This window comes from Corvus brachyrhynchos, unplaced genomic scaffold, assembly GCF_000691975.1.
Source record: "Corvus brachyrhynchos isolate BGI_N302 unplaced genomic scaffold, ASM69197v1 scaffold10, whole genome shotgun sequence".
NCBI lineage: Eukaryota > Metazoa > Chordata > Aves > Passeriformes > Corvidae > Corvus > Corvus brachyrhynchos.
Genome location: NW_008236180.1, coordinates 10980950 through 11001964, shown reverse-complemented (window position 1 = coordinate 11001964; position 21015 = coordinate 10980950). Strand labels below are relative to the sequence as shown.

Here is a 21015-nt window from a genome sequence, read left to right as displayed (position 1 = left end):
CTGCCGCCGCACGCTCGGCTCCTGCCTACCCCCGAGACCCCACACCGAGAGACTCCACGGAAAATCACGCTGAAAGCGCCGGGTCGGCATCGAAATAGGGGTCGGGTTCAGGCAGCTGAAAAGACGCCTTTCGGAGAAGTGGGGAACCTTGTGGCACCATTTGGTCCTTACCCAAAAAGCGCATGCGCACGGTGCCTCACCGGCGCACGGTGCCGCCAAAAATCGGCGTGCTGGCATGCTATCGTTGGTGTGGCCTCACGTGACTTCCGCCCATCCTAGCCATCTTGGGATCTGGGAGAAGGCGCTTCCGGCGGGGCCGCCATCTTTTGTGTGGTACGGAAAAAGGGTCCCGCTCCTCAGAAAAGCTTTTTTTTCCGTCGCCTGAACCCAACCCCGACGTCGACTCTGCTCTTGCACCATCCGCGTCCGCACACCGCAAAGCGCCGCGCAGGATCGGGCTGCAAGCGCGGGGTCGGGGTCGGGGTCGGGCTCAGGCAGGCGGGAGGACGCCTTTGTGAAGAGAAAGCTCCTGACGTTGAGCAATTTTTCCCTTCCACGAAGCGCATGTGTGACCGCCCCCCATCTTGGGAAGGACGGCGTTACCCGTGCCCAAGCCGCCATCTTGAGTGTGGCACAGGCTCACCAAGCGGCTGCAGTACGTCAGTACGTGCAGTTCTTATCACCAGGTGGCAGCAGCGATTTAAGTGCCAGCCACAATCTCAGGCTGTTAGACGGAGAGAAAGAAACTGAATACACTAAGCTATTTCTATTGCCTTCATAGGTACCATATTTTTCTTCCATTTTCAAGCCTTTTCTTGTTTAATTTATATATATAAAAGTTCTATTTGCATTTTTAAACCTTATATATCCATATTTAGGACTTCTTATCCTCGAAGATCCTGTATATAATACACTAGATACGGGGTTGTATTTTGAAATCCATTTTAATATAAATTATTAATTTTATATATATATAAAGGTAAGGAAAGCTACAGTTTTTAATATTTTCTGCACAAACACGCCCTCTAAACTTCCAGGCATTTTTGGGCTGTAACCTCCCTTTTTTGGGAGAACACCACCTAAGCCCTCTCATACCCTACTCACCTTCTCCTCCAATGCATCTTCACTCTCCAAGTGACACTGGGGTGCCCGAAATGACATCATCATCCCGCGGATTCCAATTCCCTCCCTTTTTACTCGTCCCCAAAGAAGGCAAAAACGAATCACACTAGCCCGGACAGCAGCATGTTTCTTTAATAAAGCCATTTACATTTGTGTACACCCCCCCCTCCCCGCAAAAGGAGCATCTTCCAGAAAAATAAAGGGAGGGCAGCCCCCCAAAATGGTCGAAGTCCCTCCCCAGCTCCCGCCTCACAGGCTGGCGGCGGCCCCACAGCAAAGGCGCAATGTGTCCGAGGATGGTGTCTCGTCTCCCTCTCAGGCTGTTCTCTGCCTTGTTCCTCCTCTGTTCCCGCGCTCCAGGCAGTGCCAGATGTCTCATCCCTTCCCTGTGACGCTCCTGCGGGGATATCACCCTGCGCGGCTGGAGAAAACGGCTGTACGATGGTCGGAATCTGTGCTCACAGACCCGCCACGACAGCTCCAGCCCTCGCGATGGTGCCGCACGTCTCACTGGCAGGGCCAATGAAGCCCAATGTAAACTGTGAAAATTTTAAGAGTAACATGAAAATCGATTTTTTTGTTTTGTTTTGTTATCCTGCTCTCTCACGGCTGCGGCCACAGGGAGAGCAGCTCCAACATGTACAAACACACACTGCACACAAACAAAACAAGAACCAAAACTCCCTGAGAAACCCGAGTACAGGATCAAGGATACAATCAGGACCCACAGCTGGAGGTCAGCAGAAACAAGGGGGGAAATCGCACGACCCAGGGCTGGTACCGCACTGTATTTTGAACTCTAGTGCGCAGTAAAACGCTCCTTATCATACAGATACGGCATCGCGTGACCTCTAGCCGCATTGTGCAAGTGCCGCCGGAACGTGCCTGGGGTTGCGCGGCATAGGCAGCTTCCCCTGGGACCGCTTCCTCCTCCCCGTTTCAGCACGCCCTACTGCGGAGAACGCCGCGATGCAGAAGCGGCACCGGAGCGCTGCCTGACGGCTCCGGCACCGGGCCTGGCGCGGACTACAAGTACCATGAGCTCCCACGGGAAGAGGGAGTGGGTCCCGTGAACGCCCGCGCGGAGCCGCACTACAGCTCCCACAATGCCTCACACCGTCTGGTGTCTCCACTCCGGTCCCGATTTAAATCCAGGCAGTGAGGAAAATGGCGGTGCGCGGCTGAGTGTGGGGGAGACGGAGATGTACCTGAGATTTGGCGCATTTCCTAGGTGAGTGGGGTTTGGAGGGAGGGAGTGAGTAATGAGTGGAGGGAGGAGAGTTCTAGTTCGCGTTCCTCTGCTTCTAGTGCTGGGGTGGGACGGGGATGGCGGAGGGAGCGCTGCCCCTTGCCAGGGAAGGGCGAAGCTTGGGGATGGCCCTGAGGGGCGGCTCTTTTCTGTCTCTCGCCCCCCTCCTCAATATGAACGTGGTTGCCTGAGGGGAGGAGGAAGGGGAGCGTAGATGGGTTGTGTGAGGAGTATTCCTAGGGCTGGGGATGAGGGGGTTCCCCGAGCAACGTGTGGCTGCCTTTACCTCTTTCTAGCTATTGTAACTTTACTGGCGACTGAGTTTGAAGGAGCATTCCTGAGGCAGTGGCGGGGAATTGATGTGTGGAGTGAAGGCTTCTCGTATCGCTGTGTGATGCATATCTAAGTACGGTGATTTTGGGTGGAGGTTCCTCGTAGAATACAAAGAGATCTGAGATCGCTGTGGACTTGGCTTTAGAATCGTCTGACCCACGGTTTCTCAGCCTGAGCAGAAGCGGGGTGTGGGTGAAACGCCTCGGTTAGAATGGCCCCGTCTGCCATTCATTTGGGTTTATCTGGTACTGAGGCGGTTCCAAACACCTTGATAGCTGCATTCTCCTGGTCATCCTGTAGCCTCGGTAAGTTTCAGAGCTGACTTCTCTTGCCTCCTTATCTCTGGTAATAAGAGAAGGGATGAAAAATACTGCAAATGAAAGGTTCATTTCCATTCCTCTTACCTCTTTCTGCCTCGTAGCTGTAATGAAACTATGTTTTTGAGGGCTGGAGATGATGCGTTCTCCCTCCCCACCCCCCGCCCCGAGGTCGCATGCCACTTTAGTTGTTAGTGTTTCTGGGATATAAATAGGGTGATTATGAGTTAGAATGTAGCGTGAGGTTGAGATAATTCCCACAATTCTCTTTCTTTGGTTCTAAAGTTGGTTTTGTTTGTGGTTTCTGCTCCCGCTCCTAAGCACAGTCAAGTTTTCCTTTCAAAGCGAAGCTTCTGAATTTGTCAGCTCATCTTCAGACTCATTTGAATCCTCAGTATTTCCTTCCTCTTTTAGATAGAAGTTAACAGAAAACAGTATGTTGGATTCTAACTGGAATAACAAGACAAAACAAAAGGAAATCTGAAAGTGTGAGGTATGGTAATACCTAGCTATATGGTATCTGTAACACAGTTAAAATGGACTCTTACAATAAGCTTAAAATTCTGTCATTGCTATTGTAAAAATAAATATTTTCTCATGGAACATTTTCATCTTAAAATGTGCTGCTTCACATGAAACAAAGTTGTATGTTCTGCATATAAAGTATAGCTTCATAGAAACAAATAGTATATGAGTGAAAACCAGGGAATAAAAGCTTGGGTAGAGGAAACAGACAAAACTGGGTGGTTTTGGGGGTTTTGGGCTTTTTGTTTTGTTTCGGTTTTGTTACTTTTGTTTTTTAAACAAGATTGTGCGTTATAGCATGCGGTCATTATATTTACTCTTAATTGCTGTTACAGTGGGCTGTTCAATTGACTGTTGTAAAGAATTTCTTTCAACTCTGTTACTACTACTGTGGGGGTTTTTTTTTAACTAATACCAGTGGATTTGATGGATTCTCTGCTGTGATGTGAGGATAGAGGCTGTGGGATACGGGAAGTGATAGAATAAACCCAGCATTCAGCCTCACTTTAAGTACTTCTCCTGATTACAATGTGTTGTTTCCAGTCTGATTTTATTTGGAATATGACTTGCGTGCATTTTGGGCTTGCCTGTGGCTTTGTGTTTCTTTTAACTGTTCATTTGAAGGCCTTCTTCATCCTGGCTTTGGATTTATTAACTTGGAAGTTTTGCATTGCCTAGTTATCTTTTTTTTTTTTTTTTTTCTTTTTTTGCATTGTATCAGTGACGTGTACCCTAACGTATAGCTGAGACAAAATGCAGATTAGGAAGGAGAAGCAAATCTGTTTTACAATGGAACCTTATCTTTTGATCATGGTGGGGTTTTTTCCTTAATAATGGACAAGAAATCACAAAATCTTCAGGATTAATCTCTGTGGTACAGTTTCATAGCAAAGGGGGTATGTGCTTTTAATTTTGAAAAACTGTGGGAAAGAAAAGATGTCTCGATTATATTTGCCTGCATAATTAAAGCATTTGTAGCATGTGAAAAGATATTGGACACTACAGTCTGACACTGGAGGTTGCTTCAGTTCCTGCATTTAAATTAGTCTCTCTCGAAAAGGTGATCTTAAATGACTGCATTTCATGTTCAAGCATTTTGAGTATTTAGAAACATCTTAGATATTCTTCTGACTTGCTTTAATAAAAAAAAAAATGGAGGAGAGGGGGAGGGGAGGAATAGTATCCTTTATGACAAGGGTATGAAAGGGTGGTGAAGAATATCTAACCCGAATGCTGGGGCAGCCTGCCTATGTAGTTTTTTTCATTTGTTTTTTTCCCCTTCCCCTCTGGCTAGATCTACTGATATTTCTAGATGTAGTGTATTAGGAAAGAGGCAATTACAAAAGAATTTAACTGCTACTAATTTAAATCTGCTATGGAATTGTATTTCTACTTACTCTGATTTTTGTATGCTGCGTTTAGTTGAGCGAAGGTACATCAAATTATTTTTTGCACCATATAAAAGCGAGGTATATTTCAGATGGATCCTGTTACTTTAATAATACTTAACTGGTGACTTTTAAAATTTACAGTTATCAATAAGCTGATTTTTGAAAAGTCAAACAAAATTACCTTGCCTTCAATCTCATAAAGGATTTTTAATCTTTTGTGTGCAGTGTGTCTAATAACAGCATGCCCTGCCTCACTGCAACCTCCCAAGGTGAAAGGTAATGGGACAGCGACTGGGTTTGGCGACTTCTGTTGCCGTATCTTTTAATGGAAGGGTTAAGTAAAAGACAATTTACTTGAAAAAAAAAAAATAGAAATACATGTTCTCTCCAATATTTTGGGGAAACTATTGTTCAGAACAGTCAGTCAGGAGAAGAGTTCTCTGTTGGTTTTGTGTGAGTCTGAAGAACTAAATAAATCTAAATCAAAGGTAGCATTCTTCTGGTTTTGCTTTGTGCACTCAATTTGTAATTCTAACACTTTGCAGATTGCCCTGTAGAGTATATTAACATCTCACCATTGCTGTGTTTTATCATCACATTCTCTGGAGGCTAGTAAGTCACAGAAGAAGGTAAACTGCTACTTGCTTTTTCCTGCTATGTGTGCCTGAGGAGGTAGCTAATATGGTCTATGTGGATAAACTTTTTCTAAAACCTTTTAGACAGCCATCAGGAGCATACACGTGCGTGTGTCCACACGTAGTCAATCAGTATATGGAAATGCTATATTGGCTTTTTTGAATCTTATGGAAGAAGCAGTAAAGCTTCAAAAATTATTTTATTGTATCAACAATGACAACTCTAAAACGGTTTTTCATTTTTGGCAGCTTACATCTTAAGGAGATGATTTCAAACAAAAACTTGCAGTTTCTTTGCCAGTGATAGGGATAGGCTTTTCAGGCATCTTCCCCTATAATAATTTTTCTTTCCCCATAAAGACTAGGCTAGAGAGGTTAGGTGGAAATAAGGAATTATGACTTGGTTTGCAGTTCTTTTTGTGCTTGGTCCATCTTTGCTGCTGCAATGAACTAAAGCAGACATAGCAGCATCTTTTGTTGTAGTACCCTCCTGGTTTTATATTCTATGGCAGCCTTTTTGATATTCAGAGTAGAGACTTCTGGCTCAATGGGCAGAGGTCAGTCAGCATATTGCTTAACGTTCTTAGGTAGTAATTGAAAGAATCCTCTCCTAATCAGTATTTCAAGTATTTATCTAGTCATCGATTCAAAGATAGCGCTAATGGCAACAAAAGCAAGAGTACTTTATCTGCAAACTGTTCACTTGATTAAAATAGAACAAAACCGACATAATCTGTTAACCTAGAAAGTACATTTGATCCCCCCTTTAGAAGGAAGGCAGTTTCTCTAATCAGTGCACAGAAAACTGGAAAAAGAAAACATCTTCACTGGCCGAAGTAGCTTTCAAAGACTTTTGTATTACAGCTGTAGGTCTTCTGTTGAACCTTCTAATCTTTGGTGATGTATTTTCAAGGCCAGTGAATAAGATTGGTAGAGGTGAGGTGTAGAACTGGTACTAGCAAACTTGCCAGTCTTAAGAGAAACAATAAGCAGGTAGTAGGGATGATGAGTGGGATTCAGGACAATGGAAAACGAGTGCAAATTTGAGAAAGTTGAAGGAGTGCCATCACTTGATAGGAACAGAATAGCTTACGTTGTCATCCACCGTGATTTCTGTTCAAATGTACAGCTACGAGGCAGCTTTATCAAGTGCTTTGTCTTCTCTTGCCCATCTGTCTGTCTGTAGCTGAACGTCAAGTGACCTCTATCAAGATTAATACACAGTATGATAATATTTCAGATTGGCCAAGCAATGCTTTTGGTATTTGAGCAAAATTTTTTCCTTCCCTCTCATCTTAGCCCTGCTTTACAGCAATGAAACTTTAAATGAAAGAGTCTGTCTAGGCAGAAGTGGAAGGTTGTTTGAGCAGTATATTTGAGAGAGCTTTTTAAAAATCTTTAAAAGCAGTGGAAATTTCCAGGCTTCACGAAAGAAGAAAAAAAAAAAAAAAAAAAGCTTTTAGGGTCTGGTTTAATAACTGCTTTGCAAGAAGAGAAATATGAAAAGGAACCGCAGACATTCTGGATGTCAGCCTGAGAAATTTTCCACTGTTTCCTTTAATAACATGCAGGCATGCTTTTATTGCTGGAATTTCAGTTAGGCATCCCTTCCTGACTGAAACTTCAAGCTATTTGGTGAGCAAGTGCTTGCTGAAAATCAGTTGTCAAGAAATAAATTCTCACATGCAAGACTGCGCATAAACTACTCTCATGGTGGGTATCAACTACTGATTACGTTAATCTTCAGTTTCTCGTTTTACAGTGTGTTAACTGTTCCTATTACTACGTGATCGCTGCTAGGTGACAATACATCTTTTCTTGCTTCCGGTAATTCTAGATTAGCATTTCCAGTAAGGCCTGTCTACTGCTAAAATAGAAATCTTAATTATCCTATCTTTAATATACAAAGGAAGAAAGACATTAGAAAACATATCTTTTGTCAAAGAGTTAACCTTAAAGATTATTTAATGGTTATTTTTAAAATTATTGTAGTTTCAGATACAGTGGTGAAAATCAAACTGAAGGGATCTACAGGTTCAATCTCATTTGTCTACCTTAAAGCTCTTTTCTGTGTAAGTTGTTCTTGTTCACTAAAAGCTGCCTGACCTTTCTCCAAGATGTAGAGGACTCTGTACTTGGAATGTGTCTTGTCTTTCTGTCACTACAGATATTTATCGTTGACTTATGCTGTTTTAGGTTAGGGCCTAAAGAATCCTTCATCTATTGGGTTGAGGTTTGTCTTTTTTCTTAAATGCTGGGGTGGGAGCTAAGCTCTCACTTTACTGTACTGTGTAAAAAGTAAGCAACATCACAACAAACTCTTGTCTTTCTAGTATTAATTGAAAATTTAAAACCAGAACCCTTTAAATGCATGTTAATGGAATGTTGTCTTTTTAAGACAGCATAGTACACTTCCACAGCTCTCAAGCCAAGTCAGGGCTATTGTGCTTCCTTTTCTGTTACCTCTCTTTCCCTTGCTCTGGGGCTGAGTCTCTTGTCATCAGCAAACAGATTTTAACTCAAAATTGCCCATTCCCTCCTTCCTGCCAACAATAAAAGTTAAACCCCAAAACAGACTTAACCACCCAGGCAACTCCTGGCTACCGTCTTACCCCTAGTTGCCCAAACGCCAGTACAGTGCAAGGGGATGGGTGGGATGGGACTATAGTAGCCACAGTCGTGTCAAAATGTAAACTAGAAGGAGTTCCTCTAAGAGTCTGCTTCTGAAACAAATGTGATAGAGAAGAGAGACTCAAGTGGTGCCTGAGCATAGACTGAATTCAGCACCCTCTATAAACCCAGGGGCTGTAACGGGGAAGAGTTGGATGAGATACTGATTGTGTTGTTGCTGGTAGTTCTTTACCTACTGTATCTGCATTAGAAAACTAATTTCACTTAAGTCAATAAGGATTGAGTAGATATATTGAATGCTGTCCTGACAACTGATGTTGAGTGACCTGCTGCATTTAATGTGTATTTTTTACTAGTGTAGAGCATACACATATTGCTAAGCAGACTGACTGAAGGGGATAAATACTAGAATAATGTTTATTTTGGAGTAGAATTAATGTCTTTAATCTGTTGAATGGACCACATCTGTAAGGGCTCGGAAGGTCACCAATCCCATGCTGTTTGGTTTAGGGTTGAAGGATTTTTAACGGGACTCTAGAATTAGAATATACTAGGTTTTGTTAGGAGAAACTACTTCTTTTGCTTTTTTCCTATACTGTTGTAATCAGTGGTGCTTCATAGGTGGTAAGGGAATTCGTGGTTGCTAGGCTGAGGTTTAAGGACTGAGAATGGGACTAAGATCTTTAATAGCTGCTGGTGTGTGCGTCTAAATGAACCTGCAGAGTAGACTGACACACTTGCCAGCATTTACAGGATTTGGGCTTAATACTCTAGTTTTCACTTCCATGAAATCAAGGTTCATATTTTTGTCCAAGGATCTTTTTATGTGGGAAAAAAACAAAAGGGGAGGAGAGAAGAGTAGAGAACGTCTTTTGTGTACGGTATACCAAGAGTGCCTTTTGTGTCTAGGTCTAGATAGTTTTCAAATTAACCTGTGCAGCTAGGCTAAAGTGAACAACTACATGCAAAGCTGAAGACAAATTATTGTACTCTCATAAAAGTTTGTTTATTGTAGGAAGCTACTACTAAGTAGAAATATATTCTATGTTTATATGAACACTTGTTCAGAAAGAAGCTATCAATGCCTGTAACACAGATTTATAGGACACAGGTCAATTTCAAATATATCCACCTTACCTGCAACTTCATGGAAGTGATGAAAGTGGGAAGAGTGGCACATAAGAGTAATTGACTTTTTTTTAAGCTCACGTGACAGTGTTTCTCAACCTCCAAAAGCAGCACAGCTGAACCCTCTTACTGTAACACACAGTTGCAGAAGTTACTGTTATTATTAATTTTTTTTTTTAGGGCCCTGTTTGATGTCTGCTTAATATTGTCTGTGAGCTTTTTCCCTGTTTTCTGTCTACCTTTATGTTACACTTATGCATGCAGGAGATCCTCAGTCAGTTTTCAGGGCAGATACTTTATTGAGTTAAGTAGGGATCAGACTTTTTTAAGAGTGGAGTGTCCAAAAGTCTTATTTCAAGTGTGTGACTTGTATCTGGAATTACCTTTTAGCTGACATGCAGGTTTCACTGCTATGGAAGTTTAGCAAATGTTTCTCTAATTTATGATAACGCAAACCTATGACGTGAGCTGACTTTATCAGAGGCAGAACAGTCCTAATACTTGTTTCTGATTAGAATCCACAAATGTTTTACCTGGAATAGGATCTCTTGAACATTAACAATCTATGAAGCGTCTGTGACTGGCCTTTCCTGTTGATTTGAGTTTAAGGAAAAAAATAGTGTCTTGAAAATGCAGTTTAGCTATAAAGTAAACTTTAATGTCTGAGTAATAGTTTGCTATAATTAACTAATAATCTGTTCATTAATCCTCTGTCTTTAAACAGAACTGGTTGTCCTTAATGTTTCTGTTTACTAGCACTCTTCAAGTTTACGTGTTTCATTGTTGACGTTTCAGTAATGAGTCACCTTTTTCATCCTCTTTCAGAGCTCACAAGAACTAGTAGCACACTGTATAGAGAGAAACCCTTTGGGGCAACACTATTCCTTAGTGCAAAGTTGGCTTGAAAGCTTTTTCAAGGTGATGAGGTTGCACATGTGAGACTTGGAGTATTCTGGCATGCAGCAGTAATTCATTGTGCTTGCATTTTGCATTAAGTTTGATATAGCAGGGTTCCATTAACTTTATCTGTTTTAGAGAATCTGGAAAAAGATGTCAAACTTACTTTCTAGGTTACATGCTATTGCAAGGTTTCTTCAGTAGACTCATTTCCTTGACCAAGAACTGCTATCTGGATTAACACAGTGAGTGAAGTACCTGTAACTTTCAGTAATACATTATTTCAGGGTACTTTATTTAACACTATGTGGACTTGTGCATATATAGCCTTAGCCACTTGATTTCATACCTAGTATACAGGGTCTACCACAGCACAAGTTTTTTTAAATAATTCTAAAAAAAACCCAATACAGTAGTTTCTTCCTTAAATATTGAGACACTAGTAGAGGATAGATGTATTTACGATGGATCTGTTTCACCAGAGTGGTGGTGCCAGCTGAGGATGTACCTCAGTTGTGGTGGTGTTACTATAGCAACTGCCTTCTAAGAGCAGTCTCAAGGTCACTGATCGGTTGTACCATGGAGTGCTTCTTGCTTAAGCAAAATATCTACACCAGACAATTCCAGAAATGATAATTCTGCTTTAAAAAAGCAACAACAGGGATGCAAAGTAGTATTTTATTTTTGGGTCAAGGGAAAGGAGATTGTCTTCCGTTACGCTGTAGATTCATCCATTACATAGTTGAAGAGTATTACGAACATTGAGAGGCAGATTTTAATTCGAATGTGAGTCATAAATAATTTAATATCAATGACTGAAAAATGTCACATTTAAAAGCAAAACAAAACAAAAAGTAGAACCTGTAGAAGTTAAAGAATTCGAATAGAAATTGGTGACCAAGCCTGAAGTTTCTCGTACAAAAATGACTGCTTATACCGGTGAAAATTTAGACAAGATGGTGAAAACTTACACTGAACTGGGAATTCAGAGCTTCTCATACTTAAGAGCTTTTTAAATGAGACGTTCAGATGCATGCTCTTACCTAAATCCTTGTGTACGTAGTCAGAGAATGTCAAATACATTTGAGAGCATTTTTAGTCTAAGGTGCAGTGATTCACAGGTAAGGCTAAAGAAGGGGGTGGTCCGTGAAGTTGAACTTGTGTCTGAAGTTACAATAGATTCTACTATACTGCACGCATAAGATTGAATTGACTAGGCTAAAACACTCAACATGGTTTTCTGAAAGTGAATGGGTAGACTTGTGGGTCAGGCTTATGTCTGTATTTTTCATGGCATTTTGCAGTAGTTACGTCTATTTAAGAACTGTCCAAGAGTTCATGAGAGAAAGACACTGATATTCCACAGCTGTTACAGATTTATTGAGGATTCAGCTATTTGATATCTTCAAAAGCAGGTCAGCTAAGATCCTAGGCAGTAGGAATGTTTTATTCCAATATATGTACAGGCTATAGCCAAAAGTTTCAAGTTTAGGCACATTACTTGCCTTGGCAACCTCAAAAGCTTAAGTTCTTTGCAGTCCCACAGCTGATTCAGCTTTCTAATGTAGTATTTTGAACAAAAGGTTGGACACTTTCCTATAGTCAGACGCGCTGCCCTGAAAGCTTTTCTAATATGGAGCCTTGATATTTAGTAATTCTAATCTGGTCTAGGCTTTTTGTTTTTCTGGAATAATAAACTTGCAAAACTTTCAGACTTTTCTTCCTCCCCAAATACAGCTAGCAAGGAGTTTCACCACAGACTGATTCATTTAGAAAAGATTTTCATGTGCTGTTATGGTTAAAAACAAGCAAGGAAAAAAACCCAAACAACTCAAAAAAACTGTACATGAAATAGAATGTTTTTCTTCTAGAGTTACGCTGGCTCCGTAGCATCAACAGTGGAAAAAAAAAGTAACTGACAGTCCTGGACAGACTTTAGCTGTATCATTTGAAACAATGATACAGCTAGAGCTATTGGTTAGTGTAAAACAAAACCAAAGCCACACCCACAAAAGAATACAGCTGAAAAGTGGCTTGTTCTAACTTGCCTAGTATATACTAAGACAGCATTTTTAGCATATTTGTGCTAAATTAAAGGCCCTGAGCCAACGATTTCAGAAACTGGTCTGACTTTTCTCTGTATGCTTGCATTTCAATATTATTCTAAAGAATCTGAGGAGACATGGAACAGAATTAAGCAGCTGCTTAAGGTCTAACTCGAGATTGGCCACCGTCACAGAATCACAGAATGGATAAGGTCGGAAGGGACCGTCACAGTGGGTCGTCTGGTCCAACCTCCCTGCTCAAGACATCCTAGAGCAAGCACATTGCACAAAATTGTGTCCAGACAGTTTTTGGATATCTCTTCTGTGAGGGAAATAGTCAGTTAGTTTGTAAGTGGTGTGTCATAGCTGGTGGAATTTACATTAAGATTTGTTACATAAGACAATATGGTAGACACGTTTTGCAGAACAGATGAAGCGGCTTTTATTTTACATTGAAACTTTCTTAACTCTCATGAGAGGATACAGCTTGTTAAATACAGCTTGGTCAAAACAACTAGTTTTCCAGGAAAGTTGTGTCACTTTTTTGAAGTAAGTCTGGAACAAGCCTAAGATATAGAGCTGTTCACCCACATTTCTAATCAACTTAAATTTCTTCACTGGCAGCTATCTTAGTAGTTCTTTCCTCATTCTAGGTGAAAGAGAAACTTCATGACAAAGGCTGCTAGAATTTGGCATTACCTTGAATCTGCTTTACTCCATGCAGTCCTACATTGTCTCTGTTTGTCAAAAGCTAAAGAAACAGAAGGACAAAGCACAGATCAAGCATCAGATAAAAAAAAAAATTTAAAATGCTTTAATAGTTTTAAATAAGCAGAAGTTACAGCTTCTAGAATGAAGCTGTTTCGGTGGTTTTCCATTTGGGATTATTTGTTCACCTTGGGTTTGATGCCATATATCCAGATGTGACTGACCTGTCTCGAGGCAAAGTTTACTACAGCACTTTTCTATTGTTCAAGCTTAAAAAGCTATTACTGTCATCTTGTAAATATTAAGTTCTGTATTAGTTACAATTTACTGTGACAAGGCAGAATTTACTGATGTCAGAACTGGCAGAAATTAGTTTAATCCTCTCAGAGAAATTAAGTTATTGCTTACATGCAGTAAAATAACATGAAGATGGTCCCTAATTCACTGTTTTCCTAGCAGTCATCTGAAGCAGTTTCAGTATCTTCCATATGTATGTAAATACATCACGGTATCTGCTGCTTCTAAATCTCTACAAAAAACCAGATAGTTCATATAGCCTATAATTCTTCAAAGAGTTCTGGCCTTCAGTCAAGGCTACCTTGCAGTGTTGGGGCTCAGACATACAGGAGCGCTCAAAACCAGTTTGTTACCTCTTAAAGGCTAGCAGATGCTCATGCCTCTTCCCTATTTGTTAGCCTTCTTGAAGTGCAGTTGTATCAGGACATTTTCAAAGGGATTGTCATTCAGTTCACTATTATGTCAACTCCTAGTAAGTCTGTTGTGAGTTTGGCTGGGTTGCTTTGATCTCGTGAAATGCTTTAAGAAGTATCTTGAGTAGCTCTTACAGCAGTATCCTAAATTTCACTTTTAAAAAGGCTTTCTAAAGAAATTGTTGTATTAGTGTCAAACTACATGGATGTGAGGATTGTTACTCTGTGACCTAGAGCAAAATGGGAGTCCAGATTTTTTTTTTTGATTTTTTTTTTTTTTTTTTTTTTTTTTTTTTACTTTTGGAATGAAACATGCTTATGAAGTACACCATGATAAAGAAAAAATAATAATAGCAAGCAATTAATTGCTAATTTATAAAGCCTTAATTTGGTATACTGGGACAATGGGGGATTGCATTAGTTGACTAGGTCCAAGTAATTTTTATGGAATCACTTGTTGGGCTACTTTTTTTTTTTTTTAAAGTAATTATATAAAAATTTCAACATCTGACTTCCTGACTGCTTATAATCCTTTCTCACGTATTAAGTTACTGCTAATGAGAATGCTAATGACTAAAGTTAAAAATAGAGCATGTTGAACTTTACATGAACCTTAATATCTTTTCCAGCTTATGTAAGGATTGTATTGTGAATTGTGTATTGTTTAATTGGTTTCTCACTGATTAAAAGTACTAAAATTACTGCCACTGCTTTGTATATTTGCTTTACAAATTTGCTTTACAAATTTGATGCAAAGTTCAAGCTTGAGATGGGATTTCTAACTCTTAGTGAGACTTTCTCTTCCTGAAGGCAAAATGTATTGCTGAAGACATAAGACAACTGAAATGTGTTTATTGTCAAAGCCTAAAACAAATTTACTTTGTTTATCTGGGCTTTGGATAAAGCTAGCGTGGCAGATGAGATATTTCACTATAGTGTTAGATGCTGAGGCCTTGCAGAAGTTTCCAGTGTTCTTTGAGCTTGGTTTTACATGTATCTTTATTCTGCTTATTGCAAACTCATTTATTGACTTAACTGGTAAGTTTGCTAAATACGTTATAGAAATAAGGTTGACCTTGACTGAAGCAATTCTGCTCTGAGCAGAAGCTTAATGCATGAAGATTTGGTCAACTTCAAGAAAAAAACTCAAATCCTTCTTGTTCTGGTAGTAGATTCTAGTGTGGCTTGGTTACCTCTGATATTTTATTCTTGTCTTCTATAAATGAGATCTGGTAACCACAAGTAATAATTGCAGTCAGAGTGGTCATTGAAGACGAAGCTGTGGTGATTTAAGAGAACTTACTTTTCAGGATGACTGACTGGATGTATCGCCAGCACTTGGGTTAGGAGACTTGTCCTTACTCCAGTGATGCCTTTGTCTTTATGCGTAGTGTTTTACTGAGGGAAGAAGAGGGCATGCTATAATCAATAAATATTTGTTCAATTTTCCTCCACTCAATAGAATAAAAAATAAATCTGAATTAATTCTTCTGTCAAAACGACAGACCAGTGCGAAGTAGTGCTCCAAAAGTTGAGTGTTGTCAGTAAAGAAAAAGGTTAGAAAATTGAAAATACTACATCATTATACAGTCATATTATGTCTTCCTCTTGAATATAAGTATTTCTGGTATATGCAGTATCAAAAAGAATATAATGGACTATGTTTCTCTGTATTTTTAATGAGAAACAGAATTTCCAGCATTTCTCTCCCTTTTTTTTTTATTTTATTTTGTTGGCCTAACAGTACAGGGCAGATCTATACAAAACCGCAAGTGTAATGGAAAAGCGACAGGATGAAAGCATTTTCTTCTTCACTCATTTCACTTACTCTCCTTATTATCAGATGGCAGGGCTAAACATAAAAAAAAACTACTTTCAGATAGTGTAGAGCTTAACTACAGAACTGACTGCCACAGAATATCCAGCAGCTAGGAGACTTAGTCCTTTTGAACCAGGAAATTCCTGAACAGTAGACTGTAAAGTTTGAGAGTACGCTAGAACACATTCATATGCTTTTTCTTTCTAGGTATTGCTACTGGCTTCTGTTGGAGAGAACACTGTGCTAGGTAAGTTTTCTGTCATAAGTACTTTGTTTTCTCTGCATCAATTCTCAAAAACAATTGATATTTAGGGAGTTAAAAAAGGGAGAAACTTTCAATTCCCTTAGAAAAATAAAGGGGTTTTTTTATGTTCTCTATTAATATCAAATATAGTTTGCTGTCTTCCACCTCACTTAAACTTGAGGAAGTTCATGGTGTGACCTGGCCTTGGTATGTATCGCAGTATCTAATGCTATCAGGCTTTTTGGGGAACACTTGGACCATTAAAGCATGCTCCTCTTCAGCTGTGGGATGGAGTGCTAGCATCCTTGTTTGTATATATCTGTGTTCCGGTTTGGCCAAATTCAAAAATACATCCTCTGAGAGAAGGCAGGTCACAACCACCCCTCCCCCACCAGGTTCGGGAAAAAATAAATTTTCCTCGAAGGAAAGTGAAAGAGATAAAAACTATTTGTTTAACAAACACATAGGAAAAAAAGATAATGATGCTAAATAATCCAACCTCTTGATCTGCTGAGAGAAACCTGGGAAAATTTCAGAGTCCTTCTGTAGATGTCTCACTCCCCCTCCTTGGAGCTGGGACGGGATGGTGGGCCCACCTCCAGGGCCACGGCCTCAGTAGAAACTCCTCGCAATGTATTCTGATGTTGAAACAGTTCAGCAGAGAGAAAAGGAAAAAAAAAAAACGAAGTCCCAGGAAAACAAAAGTTCAGCTCTCCAAAGGAAAAGGAGCTGAGGAAAAAAAACTGCTGAAAGCCAACTGGAAAGAAAAGCAAGCCCGGGTGCTTCCCTTCCCTCTCGCTCTCCTGCCGCAGCTGAAAAAAAAAAATTGCTATCTCTGTGTGACCTTGAACAAGCTGCAAACTGCTTTGAAAAAGTTTTGCTCAGTTTTTCCTTCCTCCTCTCAGGCTCAGTTTAAAGGCATAGAAAGGCACAAGAATTTATTTTTGGGCATAGGGCAGCGATATGGGATACACATCATGAAGTCACCCCAAGACATTCTGCCTTTGGTTTTTAATTCTCTCTATCACCAGTACTAGAGTTTTCTTCTTCCTGAAGTAACCAATAATTGTTCTGAGCAAAGTATTCACGTTATTTTGAAAGACTGGTTATGAAATAGGATTTCTTAGCTAAATCTGTTCTAGGCTCAGTGCAGATAGAATGCTAATTGCTGCTGGGTATTGTTTGTTTGAGGTTTGATCATAGCTCCTAGGGTAAGCAATTTAGCCTTCAATACTCCATTAGATTAATATGTCAGCCTCTATATCTGTTGCTGGAGAGTAGTGAAACTGAAAACTTGTCTGGACATTCTGTTCAGTGGGATTTTGGTCTCAAGAAAGGAAGCACCTCCTTTGGAATAATCTCTTGTCATAAGTTCAGCCTCTATGCTCTGCAGTTTAGCAGGTGCCCTGGAATAGAATTCAGGTGAGCTGGCTTGGTTAGAATGAGGTAAGGTTAAAGCAAAATGAAGAAAATGAAAGGAGACAGTTGAAAGCAAACCTTTGGAGAATAATCTCTTCAAAGGACAGAAGAGTTTGTGGTTTTTTACAGATAGCTGTGCTCATCAAAACATTACAGTTCCTAAGCCATGTTTTGTAGACAGGTGACACACTGAGGTAAATAGTACGAGGTGGAGAGAAGTGATAAATAACATTTGCTCTTGACTGGATGCAGGCACTTGTCTGAGCATATTGTCTGTCATAAATCTACTTTCAATAAAAAAAAGTCACATCAATTTTATTCTTTAAGAGGATTAATGATACCAGACTTAAGTTTTGTATGCTCTTTTCTTGTGTTCCCTCCATGGTGTGCTGTGATTATCCTGTTATTGTTTGCACAGTGTTACTTAGGGGCTTCATCTATATGAGATTCTAGCAAGCTTTCGTACTGATGAAAGCTCAGGGGTAGGTAAGGCTTTGTAGGTTTTTGAACTTTCAGTGGACTGTTGGGTACACTAAAAAATACTTACTGGACTTTGAAAAGAGAAGCTATTCTATGCCTAGAGACAATTACTAGTAACTTTTCTCCTAATAATTTTGACAGGGCCCAAGAATATAAACTTCTGACTGCGGTGTACCTAAACGTAACTTCCCACGCTGTGTGGGATGTACTGTAGCAGAAGCTCATTCACTGGATGAATGCAGTGTGGCATATACTGATAAGAAAACTCACGCCATCAATCATGCTGCATAGCCGATCTTCTCCGCTTGTATGGCATAAATGCATGATCACGTGCTACTCAGTTAGCTACTATGTTTTATTTGCTTATCAGATGCTAGTATGGCAACGTTGCAGTGCAGTGATGTGGCTGAATACTCCCTTTAAAGATCAAGCAATGGCTCTCCAGCTCAGGGTTTACTGATTGTTAGATACAATTCAGTCAGTCTACGTATATGGGAACGAAAGAAAAAATGCATGTAAGAAAAAAGTAATAATAAAAAAATCTACAGCTCTGTCCTGGCATTTCCATCAGTGCACTATCTAAGAATACGTAAAATTTGCTTCCTGATGATGTGAAACTGCACAACTGCTTAGCTATTTATCTATAAACAAGGAAGGAACTGGATCTGAAGACATCATAAATGCTTTTGTTGAAGAGGAAGGATATCATCCCATCTGGTTTTGGTAGTCATTGACCTCTTGTACTAACTTCCAGAATGGCTGCTAATCTTCTTAAAATTACTTGGCATTTCTATGCTAATGGTGCTCGTGTCATTTTGGAGAGTTCTGCAGATAAGCATTAGTGTTTGAGAAGTGCCATTTGTATAAAAACTTTCATGAGTAAGACTGATTTTCTGCCTGTTTGAGGAATCTTAGGGAGCTTAATGTGAAATTTGTTGGAAAATGGCTTTTTAATGAAAGTGAAGATACCGCTTCTTTAATAGAACATTAGAAAAACTAGGAGCATAAGGTTTTTATGCAATGGAAATTTCTCGTAAAGAATAGAAAGGTTTGGACCACAAAAAAAATCCAGAGGGCACTGAGAGCCTTATTCAAAAGCATGCCGTTTTTTCTCATAAATGGGAGGGGAAAAAAGATCCTTGGTGGTAGGAATGAATGTTGTGGTCAGGATTACATACTTTGTGTCCAGTAAAGATGGGACTGTTGATGTATGTATAAAAAATCTAAAGCGTACATGATATTAATAAAACATACCTCTTAACTCAGAACCAAAAAGAATGTGGTAATATATCTTAAGATTAAACAAAGTAGGATCAATTGTAATGTTACTTTCCTGTCTTAGTGGCCTATTGTTATAATGGTAGGAGTTTATCTCTGGGCTATAGTACATAATTCCCTGATGATAATGTTTTACTGAAACTCATAGCATAACTATGCTAGCATCAATTCAAATACCATGAGCAAAGTTAGTGCTGGTTGGTCAAGGTTTTTTTCCGTCAAGTATTAAAAGTCTCTCAGGATAGGGATTCTGTAGGCTGTCTGAAAGTGGTTCCTGTGTTCAATAACTATTTAAAAACTGAAATTTAACTTGTTGCAGGTAATAAAGCTTGCCTATTGCCCTTTTCTTGTAGTTCTCGGAGGAGACTCTGGGACTCTCCAGTCTCTAATACCTCTCTAGGTGGTACTTCTCTGTTTTATGTAGCACTGAACAAAGATACCAACCTTGGGACTTTTTCCTTTTTATTACTTCACTCTGCTTAATTTTTAAATAATTGAGCCCTTAAATCTTAAGATTTCATTTGACCAGAGATGTACACAATACCGCTGCACCTTTGTTTTGAGCAGTAAATTGTAGTGGATGCTCTGTGTTACAAACATTGGTACACAGTGGGTAGGTAACATCTGAAATATAACAAGATAACCTGACTGTATTGTGGAAAGATTAATTAACCTGATTTGGGGGTGATTCTGTTCTGCCTTTATTTTTCAATATAACTGAAGGTACTCTACTAAGCTCTGTTCACTGTGAATGAAGCATGGTAAGGTGTATGAAAAAGAAATAGAGAAAAGGGGATCCTAATTATTGGAATGCTGAAATCTGTTGGTATAATATAGGTAGACAGCTGATCTTGCTTCAAATTTTGAATGGTAAGCATTTTTGTTGAACTAAGTGAATACCTCTTGCAGCCAAACAAAATGTACCTGCATATACTCAAATTTAATCAGATTTTAATGACAGCATTGAGCTTGAAACATTTCCATATTTCAAGGACAAATTGGTGTTTAGAAATGTCACCTTTGTATTAAGTAGCTGTACATATTCCTTTCAATTAAATAAATCATATATAAGCACTGATGCTATGCATGGAAAACTTGAACTATTTTGATTTCCTTTCTTCAGCAGCTTACTTTGGCTTTAGTAGTTTTTGATCTCCTACTCTCAAATCTGAGAGTCTAGTTATGTCAAAAACTCATTAACAGGCCTTTAATTACTATTAGATCAGCGGATACCAAGATCTGATCTTAAAAACAGAGGATGTGTGTTTTTCAATAAATTTAAAAACTACTCTATTTTAGCAGCACGATGGAAACAGATACAAAGTAGGATTCTCAAAAGCACTCTTAAGACACCGGGCACTTAACTGTTCTTAAAGCCAGTTTGTGTGAGTCTGAGTAGACTCATGCAATTTGAAACCCTGTAATGGATAGATGCCTTCCCCCCTACCCTCTCCCCACAGCACTCAAACACTTTTTCAGAATATGAATCTACGTTTTCTAAACTGTAACGTTTCCAGTGTAAAATAATATCTTTGCTTTACATTAATTCTGTAACTTAATTCTTGTGCAAGCACATGGATAAATGTTCATAAGTACTGCATCTGCCAACTAGCAAAATGTGCCTAAGGCAAGGCAATGGGATTTATGGAGTATATTTCTTTCATGCTCATGGGCCCACACATATTGATGGGTCTAAATATATTCCAACAGTTAAATCAGTGATTAAATGCCAGTTTAAAGTCTCCTCTAAAAGGATGTTCTTAATCAGAAGTTGGGATCTGTCCTAATCAAGACAGTATGTATCCATGTTGTTTACTCTTCATTAGAAAAAAACTGTGTGTCCTAATTTGAATGTCATTGGAACTCCCTAAGTACCCATGCTGGGCAAAGGCCAAGTTAAGATACAGGTCCTCGACAGACTTCAGATCTCCATTTATGAGATGATTATCTATTACTGTGTGGTAGATTGGAAGTCATTGCTGTGTAACTGCTTATGAGACTCTCTGTGGGATTGGCCCCCATCAGTTCACAGAAAAGACTACTGTAGTCTTATTCGTCTGTTGTGTCATCTGTGCAGTGCACTA

The 21015-nt window shown here is 39.6% G+C and overlaps 1 protein-coding gene across 2 annotated transcripts in view; it reads left to right on the top strand.

Annotated features, from left to right (window-relative positions):
* The first annotated feature begins 2269 nt into the window (after nucleotides 1-2269).
* NCOA3 (nuclear receptor coactivator 3) overlaps nucleotides 2270-21015 on the top strand; it is a 59566-nt gene continuing 40820 nt past the window's right edge. For both annotated transcript variants that reach the window (XM_017735349.1, XM_017735345.1), the window contains exons 1-2: nucleotides 2270-2353; nucleotides 15718-15757. The gene's annotated coding sequence lies outside the window, so the exon portion shown is untranslated. The remainder of the gene's footprint in view (nucleotides 2354-15717; nucleotides 15758-21015) is intronic.